This window comes from Silurus meridionalis, chromosome 5 (assembly GCF_014805685.1).
Source record: "Silurus meridionalis isolate SWU-2019-XX chromosome 5, ASM1480568v1, whole genome shotgun sequence".
Taxonomy (NCBI): domain Eukaryota; kingdom Metazoa; phylum Chordata; class Actinopteri; order Siluriformes; family Siluridae; genus Silurus; species Silurus meridionalis.
This window is the reverse complement of record NC_060888.1, coordinates 16,714,218-16,726,241: the sequence shown is the minus strand read 5'-3', so window position 1 is coordinate 16,726,241 and position 12,024 is coordinate 16,714,218. Positions and strand designations below refer to the sequence as shown.

At 39.6% G+C, this 12,024-nt stretch overlaps 1 protein-coding gene and 1 non-coding gene across 6 annotated transcripts in view; one reads left to right on the top strand and one right to left on the bottom strand.

Moving 5' to 3' along the window:
- tenm2a (teneurin transmembrane protein 2a) overlaps positions 1 to 12,024 on the top strand; it is a 290,186-nt gene that overhangs the window by 19,253 nt on the left and 258,909 nt on the right. The window lies entirely within an intron of this gene.
- On the bottom strand, positions 2,922 to 2,995 carry trnak-cuu. The gene has a single exon. It is a non-coding gene; the product is annotated as a tRNA-Lys (tRNA).

Here is a 12,024-nt window from a genome sequence, read left to right as displayed (position 1 = left end):
CGGTAGGAGAATGCTGATGATGGAGCTGCCAAAAAGGAGGAAAAGAGGAAGGCCAAGGAGAAGGTTTATGGATGTGGTGAGGGAAGACATGCAGGTAGTTGGTTTGAAAGAGGCAGATGTAGAGGACAGGGGGGTATGGAGACGGATGGTCCACTGTGGCAACCCCTAATGGGAGCAGCCGAAAGGAGAAGAAAAAAAAGCAGCTATTATGCTCCTGTACTGTTTTACTGTAGTTTTTGGTTTTCAGATGGTGTTATTCTTCTGATTGTGTGAAGTTTGACTCTGATATGACATCGTATACTGGAATCTTTTATGTGTCTTCTTTCCCCTAATAAACACTATTTGCAGCTGTATGTACACAGATATTTAATGTAAAGCTGTTTATGTGGATGGGATTTATTTGTAATGGAGTAGTATATGTGCAGGCATATAGAAACTCACCAGTCATTACTTAAATTGCTCATTTACGTGATATTTAATCCCAAATAATTATTTTTGATAAATTGTATTTATCAAGCTGAATACAAACTTATGTTTTTTCATAGGGCATTTAAACAGGAATTGTTTTTCTTGAAACTAGTATATAGAAGAAAAATCTCATATAACTGATTATTTACTCAGACGATGAGTTAAAGTTTCTTACTTGTGGTCTTCTGCTGTTGTGGCCTCGCAGTATGACAAATATAAATGTACTAAAAGCAGAAAATTGACATAAAAGCACAATTTGTTAATTTAGCTCTTTGAAAAGTTAAAAAAATTAGGTGTGTTGTGTAAAGGTTTTTCAGTCTACGTGCAGCATGTTGTATAATTTGTGTTTGTGTGCTCGTGTGTGCGTGTGTGAGCTTTGCCAGCGTGCTTTTCTGCAGCTGTCAGGGGCATGAGAGAGAAAAAAAAACAGAAGGGCTGCAGTGCCAGAGCCCGTCAGATCAGATCGGATCAGATCCAATCACTGACAACGTGTCCGACTTCATGCTGCGGAGCCTGCCAGGCTGCATTAGTGTTTGTGCGACTCTGCACTGTGTGTAATGGCTTGTCCTGAAGATGTGCCGTAGGACTTCTCTGACAGCATGAATGAGTGAAGTGGGCTTTTACAGCATCTGTATAAGAGTTTACTATACCACTCAGGTTATATAGATTGCAAAAAAGGAAGTGCAGTCACAATTTCAACACTTTTATGATTTTAAAACCAGTGCATAAGAATAGTGTAAGTAGTGCTACATTGATTGAATATATGATGCTATATTTCTTCTTTAATGCATAGCAATAGTTGTTGTATGTACAGTAGCTGTTGTTACTGTAGCAATCTGTTGCTGTCCAGTCCCATCTAACGTGCAGTCACCACTGATCAGATATCATTTTGCTGAAGGATTATTCTCAGAACAGCAGTGACACTGATGCAAAGCATGTCATATATGTGATGGCGGTCCGATTGTGTTAGGCTCACACCGATGGTTTATAAAAACACTGTGCTTCCTCACAATGCATTACTCTGGCTTAAAGAGTCAAAATCTGTGCATGACAGAAAGATAAAAAAATAGTTATAAATAGTTAAATAGTTAAAAAAAAATATATACACACACACACACACACACACACACACACACCACAGTAGCTAAAAGTATATAGAAAGTATTTATAGCTATATATATATATATATATATATATATATATATATATATATATATATATATATATATATATATATATATATAAACAAACATGGTTAAATTTCATTGTATTAATTTCAATATATTCAACATTCGGACACATATTGACTGTGAGATAAATACATTAATGACAAGAAGTGTTGAAACATTAAGTACAAACCCGATTCCAAAAAAGTTGGGACATTGTACAGATTGTGAATAAAAAAGGAATGCAATAATTTACAAATCTCATAAACTTATATTTTATTCACAATAGAATATAGATAACTATGTTGATATGAGACATTTTAAAATGTCATGCCAAATATCGGCTCATTTTGGATTTCATGGAAACTACACATTCCAAAAGAATTGGGACAGGTAGCAATAAGAGGCCGGAAAAGTTAAATGTACATATAAGGAACAGCTGGAGGGCCGATTTGCAACTTATTTGGTCAATTGGCAACATGATTGGGTATAAAAAGAGCCTCTCAGTGTGGCAGTGTCTCTTAGAAGTCAAGATGGACAGAGGATCACCAATTCCCCCAATGCTGTGGTAAAAAATAGTGGAGCAATATCAGAAAGGAGTTTCTCAGAGAAAAATTGCAAAGAGTTTGAAGTATCATCATCTACAGTGCATAATATCATCCAAAGATTCAGAGAAACTGGAACAATCTCTGTGCGTAAGGGTCGAGGCCGGAAAACCATACAGGATCTTCGGGCCCTTAGGCGGCACTGCATCACATACAGGAATGCTACTACTGTAATGGAAATCACAACATGGGCTCAGGAATACTTCCAGAAAACATTGTCGGTGAACACAATCCACCGTGCCTTTCGCCGACCAAAACTCTGTAGGTCAAAAAAAAAAGCCATATCTAAACATGATCCAGAAGCACAGGCGTTTTCTCTGGGCCAAGGCTCATTTAAAATGGACTGTGAAAAAGTGGAAAACTGTTCTGTGGTCAGACGAATCAAAATTTGAAGTTCTTTTAGGAAAACTGGGACGCCATGTCATCCGGACTAAAGAGGATAAGGTTATCATCAGTACTCAGTCCAGAAACCTGCATCTCTGATGATACGGGTATGCGTGTAGCATAGGCAGCTTACACATCTGGAAAGGCACCATCAATGTATGTATTTCTTTCGGCTCCTCCCATTAGGGGTCGCCACAGCGGATCCTCCGGCACATGTTTTACGCTGGATGCCCTTCCTAACGCAACCCTCCCCAATTTATCTGGGCTTGGGACCGGCACTGAAAGTGGCTGGGGATGGTTCCCTGACCGGGAATCGAACCCGGGTCGCAGCGGTAAGAGCGCTGCATCTTAGACCACTAGACCACCAGGGGACCGGAAAGGCACCATCAATGCTGAAAGGTATATCCAAGTTCTACAGAACAACATATGCTCCTATCCAGACATCGTCTTTTTCAGGGAAGACCTTGCATTTTCCAACATGACAATGCCAGACCACATACTGCATCAATTACAACATCATGGCTGCATAGAAGAAGGATCTGGGTACTGAAATGGCCAGCCTGCAGTCCAGATCTTTCACCCATAGAAAACATTTGGCGCATCATAAAGAGGAAGATGCGACAAAGAAGACCTAAGACAGTTGAGCAACTAGAAGCCTGTATTAGACAAGAATGGGACAACATTCCTATTCCTAAACTTGAGCAACTTGTCTCCTCAGTCCCCAGACATTTGCAGACTGTTATAAAAAGAAGAGGGGATGCCACACAGTGGTAAACATGGCCTTGTTCCAACACTGGATTTTCATTATGAGAGACGTCTAGGTGAAGATGAACCCTTGTAAAGATAAGAGGAAAACCACAATCAAGAATACTAATTGCCAGCTGTGTAAATGATACATTGGGGGCAGTGAAAGCTGGGCGGCAGTAATTACAACACAGCTCAATATGCAAGAACTGCACAACTGCACAAAGGAAGTGCACAGTCATAACATCTTTGTAAATTATGACTTTAAATAAGGTTCACAGCACATCAGAAGTGTACTTTTGTGGTTTTAATGCAATTTCTTTCAACTGAATTGCGTGAATTGGCCTTGGCTCTTCTGTATGATTTTCCACTTAAGAGTAACTCTGGTGCTGGTGCAAGATTGGATAGCTGAGTTGCAGAGGACTTTTTCAATAGATGTGGATCATAAGAACAAAAGCATTTTACCTGACTTTTCTAGTCATATGTGTTTTTTTTCCACAAACAGCTGGAAACACACAGTTGTATAGGATGTCTTTGGATGCATTACGTTTTCCCTTCACTTGAACCAGAAGAGCCAAATTTGTTCCAGGATGACAATGACCCTGTACCCATAGCCAACTCAATGTAGATATGGTTTACATGGTTTGGAGCGGTCTGGTGTAAAGCTCTGACCTTAACCCTTCTGAACACCTCTGGGATGAATTGGAACGCTGACTGCACCCCAGGCCTCCTCACCCTACATCAGTACCTGTCTTTACTTACCACCTTGTGGATTAATGAGCACAAATCTCCACAAACACACTCCAGAGTGATGATTATTATAAAAGCAAATGGGACTAAATATAGAATGGGATATTCAAAAAAACAAACAGGAATCTTATGATCTAGTGTTGACAAACTTTTGTCCATACAATGTATTTATATCATTCTCAAATCATTTATAAAGTGCTGTCCCTGTGTCTTCTATGCTGATGTGGTTCATTTAATTTCTTTGGTTTGTATGCTGTTTACCCAGCAAATGGATAAACACACTAAAAATATCCATGTTGCTTTTAAAAGTATATACGCAGGGTCGTAGGTTGTGCTCAAGTGGGAGGGCACTTTCAAAAACTCTACTGCCAGAAAGTAGAAAAGAGCAGTGAGGACATCAAGAGGTAAAGGTGCAGGTGCGTCTACAGGACCAAGAAGGTGCATTGCAATAGGTTTCACTGTGTGCATCAGCTTCAAAGCCTGGCTACAGGTGGGTTGTGCTGGGTTATTCCCCTTTCTCTTGCGATTCCTCCATAAAGACATTCGCTGCTGGCTTTTGTTCTTTCCACAGCACACTTTAATAGCACTAGCATTTACAGCTACAATAGATTAAGCATGACAGTTTTCATTAGATCGAAGAAGACGCAGGCTTCACATAGCTGCTTTGCAATTGCATTAAAATACTTTGCATAATGATTTGGCCAGGGCTTTGCAGAATTGTCTGACAATGTGCGAACATGCTCATGGCAGTTTTCTTAAACACGGTATTCTGAGAAGCGCCAAAGGGGCTGCCACATTAGAAGCTGTCTCAGGGTTAGCAAAAAACCTCTATTCTACATCAGGCTAGTCATCAGAGGTGAGAGGGACAGCTTTTAAACCAAAGTTGAATTGTAATCTTTGACCTATGACTAATGGTGCCTCCAGGGTAAGAGCTGGAGAGGTCAACAAGATTGTCGACTTCAGTAAAGTCACTGAATATTCACTCAGCACTCTCCGCAACATAACCCGCTACACTGCAACACGGGTTTAACTAAAGAATTGAATGATTTATACAGCTGCAGAATCTTTTATTTATTTTTTTCCTTTTTATTGATCTGTCTAAAGTAATCACAAAAGTCTGTTATTAATGAATGCACATGGATCAAATCATATTAAAGAATTCTCTGTCTTTCAAGATACAAATTAACCTAATAACTCCATAGTAATTAAAGCTCTGGTAATGTTCACATTCTCACCAAATACAAAATGAGCTTCCCAGGCTCCATTTAGCCGCATCCTTTTATACACATTAGTCACATTGATCTCAAATTAACAGTGGATTAGCAGAACAGAGGTCTGTAGTTAAGCTTTCATTAAGGAATTGACAGGGAACCAGGGTTATCCATGGCGTGATATTTTGTGAATCAACTTTGTTAGAGAGAGAGAGAGAGAGAGAGAGAGAGGTACTGAAGGAGTAGCCAGTGGTCCATGTTTAAAGTAAAGCAAGGATTTGTACACTGCTCTGAACACATACAGACAGATACATTTTTCCTCAGGCATGTTTCTACATGCATATTCTGAAAAAACTGGATACATTTACTTACTGGACACTTTATTAGGACCAACTATACACCGGCTTACATCATACATAAGACTGGATCTCTAGTAACTTACTGTGGCACGACTGTTGGCCCCACACAGGCTGATTTGGTTCTGCTGTTCCAGAATTCATGCAGAATACAGAGAAAAACATCCAGACATTCTGTTGGTGAAATTGATGAGATGATAGCTGGACTCGTTCGACCTGATCAGATAGCCATAGTAATTCAAATAATCACTTGTGACAACCGTTTTGACCAGTCAAGACACTCTTATTTATAATGTGCACAGTATGAATATATTTATATATCTATATAAGGCTATCCAGAAGGCAAAGTTTTTACCAATGAGCAAAACTAATCTTATTTCTGGTACGAAGTGAGCAGCCACAGTGATACTGTGCTAACTGTAGTTCCTTTTTATACCCCTGGCATTGTTGTGTATGTTTTGAAGTTTGATAATAATAATAAAAAAATGCACACAAAGTGCGAGGCGGAGACAAAACAAACTTATGTACCTTAAACCTCATAATGTAAATCCTTTACTACATCCACATCCTCTGCTGAACTGGCCTGCCCTTCATGTAATTAAATTTCAATGGTTATGTTTCATTTAAAAACGGAAGCATCATACAGCACCAATTGACTCCCTTCAGTGGAGACTATTTGATTTGGGCAGAGTAAGAGCTGTTACATTATATTACCCCGTTTCCAATCATATCATTATGTGTGCTGGTGCAATGCTTCTTCTTTCCCTGCACATCACTAGAGCTTAATATCACGCTGTCTCAGCATACAAGGTAAAACTCCACCGAGAGATTCATCAGAATACTGAGCCTGAATTGTACTCCTAAATCTCTCCTAAATGCTGAAATAGAATTCCAGAGGTCATTAACAGCACACACTTGATAGTGTATTTATATTTTCAACATCTTAAACCATTTAAAGCACAATTTCTGGTAAATCGAATAATAAATATGAATTATTCAGTGAGAGTGAAACTATTTGGAACGATAAGAACAAGAGGAATATTACGCAGTGCCTTCTGTAGTGCAAGATATATACTTTGCTGACTGTTCACTGGAGAGGCGAAAGACTAGCTAGCCTTTGTGTGTGTGTGTGTGTGTGTGTGTGTGTGTGTGTGTGTGTGTGTGTGTGTGTGTGTGTGTGGCTTTTTAGAGTTATAAAAAAAAAATTAGCGCTGAAGAAGCTGAGAAGCTCAAAATATGTACTGAGCTAACTGAGTGCACGGCCCAGTGCTTTTATTTCTTGCTTAACAAAGCACATGAGCACCCAGCAAGCATGCACTCGCGACCACTTGAACAAGAAAATGTTAGCGTTTTGAACTAAGTCCAGGATGCAGGATCTCATTACGAATGCACACTGCTGCTTTGTTTAAACAGCCCGTGTCCTCATATGCCACTTCTAAATCCCAGAAGGTTAAGTGGGCAAATTTGTGGAATTTTGCAGATCCTGTGTGTGAGTGTGTATGTGTGTGCACGCCCAGGTGTGTAGCCGTGTGCGTGGTTAGATAAAGTCATGCTCTGCTGAATTTGATGTGCTGTGAAGGTTCTCTTCCTGATTAAAATAATGATTTATTGGCAGATGGGCTGAAGTTGTTCCTTCAGTGCAGCTCAAATGAAGTCGTCCAACGCGAGTCGTTTCAGGGAAGCTCTCGTAATTTATAGCGAACCATTAAATATGAGGAAGGTGTCAGTCAAACCGATCTCCCCGAGGCAGGGCCCAGCTTCCTTTGCCACCTGTGCACAGGCTGCTTAATTATATCCATCCTGATGCCATTTTAGCTGTCTCACTAAGTCTTTGATTTATCTGAGCATTACAGATTGGGAATATTGTTATTTGAATTCCCCGCAGAGCACCTGCCCTATCCGCTTACAATCATGTGAATGCTGGGAGTCGAGGCTCTAGAGTACGATGTAATGACAAAGATTTAGGCTCTCGTGTGCGGCGATGCAGTGGGTGGCGTTGCTGCCTCATAACTCCAGAGTCTGTGGTTCGAGCCTGACCCCAGGTTACTGCCTCAACGAGACCGCAACCATATTTATTTTAGAAAAGACGTTTTAAGATTTATTTTTATATATTTGCATGATTTCTCTTTTTTTTTCGGGGTTGCAGGTGGACAGTGGAAAGGACCAGCAAACATTAAATGTGCGTAATATTACGGGTAATATGTCATCGCGCTATAATAAATACCACTGACGGCAGTATCACCTGGTTTCTGATGTAAGGAAGAATGCGGGTGTGGTCATAGTATTAAGACACCTGACTTTTCCACCCATATGTAGTTCCTTTTACAACAGTTTCCAGGAGGACAATTCCCCTGTGCACAAATCCATCTCTATGAACATATGGTTTCTTAGATCCTACTCAATACCTTTTGCAGCGAATTGATAAAATCGATAATAATTAATATTGAAATTCGTTGTCAATGAATGCCGTTATCGATTAGTTGGGCTGTTCAAATTACAGCTTAGTGTGAGGGCAAGTTAACACAGCCGCTTAAAAATGGTGGCGAGTGAAGAGTCAACCGGCAGCAGGAAAAGGAAAACACCAGTGTCACGGATGAAGGTGAAACAGAAACTGTATAATCATCATCATGTAAAAATGGTGTAGTTTAATGAAGTGTTTTTGTGTAAACTGTTTGTTTAGTAACTTTAGGACAGGTTGAACAATCGGCTCGCTCGTGACATAGTGACGGATTCAATTAAACCGGTCCGAACAAACACTAAATCTAAAAGCAGCAAATAACAGCAGCAGTAAACCAATAAATGTTAAGTCACTGTTTTGGTTTTCAGCGAATGATTTTGCATTTGTACACATTTGTGCATTTGTACACTCCGTTCCATTCTCTTTTTCTAGCATTTGTCTACTACAACAGTTAACTTATCTGTTTTCAAACGTGATTTACTACAGCTTTACACACTTCACTACGTGATTTACTACGCCTTTTACTAATTAAAATGTATTTAATAATTTACAAAATGTAATTAATTGAATTCTAGATGCTTATATCTTCACAACTAAACAAAATGTCTGCAATTATAATTAAAACCAATGCAAATGCTGATTTACACAATTTACACCTTGCGTACTCAAAGGTTTTTTTTTTTTTTTTTTTTACAGAAAGAAACAACCTAGCATGAGTGAAATTTGTTCAAAGTAGAAATCCTCCATGCACTTCTCAACAAGCAGCGACTATAAGCTGTAAAATGTCAAAAAATTAAAGATAGTTAAAATGGATTTTTTGCATTTTTTAAGAACACTTTTATACATAAATACTCTGAATTAGGTTTCAATATACTTATAATAAGGAAAACCTTTAACTTTTTTATCCGATTTATCAGGAACCTAAATTAATCAATTATCAGAATAATTGTTATTTGCAGCCCTACTGACTGCACCCCGGGCATCCTCACCCTACATCAGTGTTTAACACCCTTGTGGCTGAATGAGCACAAATCTCCACGTGCACATGCCAAAATCTAGGAATATCGTCCTGAGAGAATGGAGTAAATGTGGAATGGGATGTTCAAAAGGCACATACGAATCTTGTGGTGTCCACAAACATTTGCTCATAAAGTAGAGAGCACCAGTCAACAGGAAACATCTAGTGTTTTATCTTTTTTTTTTAGATAAATGCATATTCCTTTTGTTTTTATACATCAAATTAGCTAAAAGACAAAAACACACTAGAATTGGAAGAAAGTTTTATGGAAAAATGAAATTTTTGGATAGACCAGAAGAACTAGAACAAGAAGACAGGACAGGAGACATTTTATCACACTGACTCACACCCACATGGAGGTTTAATGGTTTGGGGTTGTTGAAAAGCAGGGAAGGTTGGAGACCTGGTGAAAGGAATATTCAACCAACTGAACCAACTGGCTACATTTTATACTTTAGTGCTGCAATTCCATTCGAATTGCAGCTCATTTGAAACCAACTTGACCATAAACAAGTTAATGACTGAAAAAGCATACAGTACCTCCAAGCTCTGTAAGCATTATTTAGAGCGTAGTCAGTGTAGAGTTTTATCTGTCAGGGAATGACCTGCCCGGTCACCGCACCTAAATTCTGTTGAACTGCTCTGGGATGAACTTTCTAAAAAAAAAAACACAAAAGAAGTATCCAACTAGAAAAACACTTCCAGCGAGTTTTACAAGAGGTATGGCAGTGTATTTCAGCTGGACACATGAACTGTCTAGATGTCAAGGGCATATAAGTCTGTTATTCATGCTAAGGGCGGACTTTTCAATGAAAATGCAGTTTATTACATTTTTGTACAAATACATTTATATATTTGTTTTGGTAAAAGTTCATCTTCATACCGTTTAATTTGCATAGTTTGTTCCATAGAAACACAAAAACATTCATGTGTCTCTCAAGACGATAAAACACTAGGGATCTTCAAACAGCTGTAGCATTTTAGAGATGAAACAGATTTAAACAAGTTCATGAATGGTGCAGACTTGAGGTTCGGCTGAGATACTTATCGATATCTTTAATAGTGAAGTTTGATGTGTCATTTTCTTAATCAAATGCAATAAAAGGACCCAGAAGGTTCTTCAATAGCTGAGAATGCATTTACTACTCTGTGCTCGAATTGAGTCAAGTCTTACGGGGGTGTCCCCAGTTGTTGTGTAATTTATATATTTTTTACTAAAATAATCTTAGGGGCCCCCCTAAGTCTATTTTTTACTTGTAATGGGGGGTCCCTAATGCCTAACAGGGGGTCCCGGATCATACCCCCCCTTACCCCCCCCACACCCCCTTCAAAGCCCTAGCTATGGTTTTCATTTCTTTTGCTCTCTTCTATCCCACTCACAATGCCTCTCTGTCCCCATTCCCTCTCACCAGATGAGAAAACAGCTAAATTGGGACATCTAAAGCTCGCGCTGAGTGTTTGGCAGGTTTTGGCTCCGGTCCTAAGAGCAGACTCATCACATGCCCAGTGTTAGTGTTTAGCTTCAGCTGGACGAAAGAGACTGATTTGCTACACAGCATCTCTTTTTGCAGAGAAGGCGCACAAGCTGTGGCACCAGAATGGTATCAATTATGAACGCAGTGTGTGCTCAGTAAATGGTGGGCTTAGGAAGAAAGCAGACAGGGGAATTTTCATGGGGAACTTTTCTGTCCCACTGGATCTGGATTATACAAGAGGACCTTTCTTTAGGGGTTTCAGGCATCCGAGTGTAAACATCTGACATGAAAGGTGTCCTACAGAGGAAAGCAGTGCCACCTCAGGACATACCACGGGTCTCCCTGACTGTGTGTATGCTCAAATATTAACACACAAACACGCAAAATCCTGCCTTAGCTCCAGGCAACATAACGCAACACAAGACAGAGCCGTTGTCTCCTTCTGTTACTGTTGCAGCACCATTTTATAAAACACCTGTTTTCTTTCTTTCTCTCTCTTTCTTACTTTTCACGTTCTTGTTCTTTCACTTGTTCATTGACGCACCTGCTGGCCACTCATTTGCCCTACGTCCAGTCTGTTTTTGTCTTTCATGCAAACTTTCATTCAGTGCTCGTCCCCCACACCCTTTCAAATCCAGCAGGAAGTGCAGGCCACATACTTTATGAAGTGTAAGGCTTCTAACTGCAACACAGGGCACTGCAGCATAGAGGACACTTCTGGTGTGCTGTTCATTTAAGTCCCTGAGGCGGTACTGACTTTTCCCACTATTCCTGTAATGTGTTTCAGTGCTCCTTTTTAAGCCCTAGTGCGAGAGGAAGTGCACTTACAGCAGGATTCAGAGACTCGATGATGAAGAATGTGCAAAAAGCTCGGCAGCTTTGTCTGGAGTAGAAAGAAATATAATTGTTCCGCTGTTTAACTGAGTTACTCCGTCAATATCCATTAGCTCTGTCGATTACAGGTGTAACAGTGCAGCTTACTTCGCTTTGTTTTTTTTTTTTTTCCTACAGAATCTAAATCCTACAAAATCTAATTGTTTTTATGGTAATCAGAAAATCCTGACATTCCCATGTTTGCTTAGCATTTTGTTTAAATTGCCATTCTGTGAACTCGCGTATATCAGCGTTCTTATTCAAAACTGTGAGCAATGTAATTTATTATGGTAGCTGGGAGCAGGCTACATTTAATGCTGTGTTTGCAGATGTGTGTATCTGTGAAAAGTCATTTCCTGGCATCTCCAGATACGCCATCTTGACTCCTGTTCACCTATCTAAGCACATACAGTCGGCACAAGAACGTCAGAACTGGGCTATGCAGAAATGGAAGAAGATTGCCTGGTCTGATGAATCGTGCGCTCTTTTACATGTTCTGTCACACTGCACAAACGG